Source organism: Echinops telfairi, unplaced genomic scaffold, assembly GCF_000313985.2.
Source record: "Echinops telfairi isolate 266 unplaced genomic scaffold, ASM31398v2 ScPeMD7_53;HRSCAF=182, whole genome shotgun sequence".
In the NCBI taxonomy this organism is placed as follows: domain Eukaryota; kingdom Metazoa; phylum Chordata; class Mammalia; order Afrosoricida; family Tenrecidae; genus Echinops; species Echinops telfairi.
In genome coordinates this window covers 2891353-2892931 of record NW_022103951.1, presented here as the reverse complement: position 1 = coordinate 2892931, position 1579 = coordinate 2891353, and the positions used below count along the sequence as shown (strand labels likewise).

Here is a 1579-nt window from a genome sequence, read left to right as displayed (position 1 = left end):
TCATCATTCTCAAAACATTTGCTCGCCACTTAAGCCCTTGGTATCAGCTCCTCATTTTCTCCCCGCTCCCCCCTCCCTCATGAACCCTTGATAATTGATAAATTATTATTATTTTGTCATGTCTTACAACGTCCACCGTCTCCCTCCCTTCACCCACTCTTCTGTTGTCCGTCCCCCAGGGAGGAGGTTATACATAGATCCTTATAATCGGTTCCCCCCTTTCCACCGCACCTTCCCTCCACCCTCTGATATCGCCACTCTCACCACTGGTCTTGAGGGGTTCATCTGTCCTGGATTCCCTGTGTTTCCGGCTCCTATAGGAACTGAAAACACAACAGCATCGTGGCTCTTCACTCAAGCATCCACACCGGTCGGGAGAGTGGGGTGGACTATTGAGTGAATGTTCCCAAGTCTAATGTTATGACATATAACTGGCTTTGGGCCACACGATAGTGTTTGCTTCTCTGTAGCAGGAAGAGGAGAGGGAACATTTTCTTCTTCTTATCGAGTTTTCTTCCCCTCCAGCAGTTAGAGCTGGTGGTTTCAAGGCTAAGCATTAACATTTCAAGAGCTGCTAACTATAACACCTCCCTTGTCCTTTTTAAAGCTTTGGACCCCAGCAAACCCTGGGGCTCCATTATGACCTAGGGCTAATGGTCTCCTTTATTTACATGATATGTCTCTGTAGTTGTCTTGTCATTAAGACATAAGGTTTATATATACATATATATATACATATACACACACATATAGTCCTCAGTCCTCAAAGAGAGAGAGAGAGAGAGAGTGTGTGTGTGTGTGTGTGTGTGTGTGTCTGTATCCAAGAAACTCAAATTTTACAATATGGAAAAGAAAAATGTCATAGAGAAATTTAATAAATTAAATATGAAGTAAATACCAAGTTGGATCCTATGATAGTTGATAATTTTTGACCTGTTAAAATGACAGTTTCATATGGCTCAAGCTAATATCTACAGATTTGATCTCAAAAGCCAGAGGAAATATATGGTGTTAAATTAGGAGCTACTGGGGCACCATCACTGGGGGAAGTGCAATGATCAGAGCAGAGGGTTAGCACCAATCATCTGGCAGGATGGAAAGGAAGGGTGAGAGGGAGAAACTATGGATCCAACCCATCATACTTGAAACCCTACACCTGGACCTGCATCAACAGTCTAAATCTGTTGAGGCCCTCAATGAACATTAACCTTTTATGTTCCTTCACATTCATTTTCATATTGAGCATTTCAGTCTCTCCTCAGTGAGATTCCACCCTCTGTGGACTCTCAAATGGGAGACTACCCAAATAGGCCTTTATACCCCGACTCCAACCCACTGTTCCCACCCCTTCTGACCCAGCCCAGCTCCAACAGAACCAACCCCGGCCAGAGCCGGCACCATGCTCACAATGGTGTGTGAGCCCATTGTTGCAGCCACCGTGTCAATTCATCTCCCTGAACTATACCGCCTTCCTCATGCTGGCTCTTTCAGACAGTTCCTCATGTGGTGGGTGACCCCCCAGCCATAACATTATTTTCGTTGCTACTTCATCACTGTCATTTTGCTACTGTGAGGAATC

At 44.8% G+C, this 1579-nt stretch overlaps 1 protein-coding gene across 7 annotated transcripts in view; it reads right to left on the bottom strand.

Moving 5' to 3' along the window:
• The window catches only part of LOC123521741 (transcription factor SPT20 homolog), a 61031-nt gene extending 60726 nt beyond the window's left edge, over positions 1-305 (bottom strand). For 6 of the 7 annotated variants that reach the window (XM_045290729.1, XM_045290732.1, XM_045290734.1 and 3 more), the window contains exon 1: positions 265-305. The gene's annotated coding sequence lies outside the window, so the exon portion shown is untranslated. The remainder of the gene's footprint in view (positions 1-264) is intronic. The other variant, XM_045290731.1, reaches the window with a different exon arrangement.
• Positions 306-1579: the final 1274 nt, after the last annotated feature.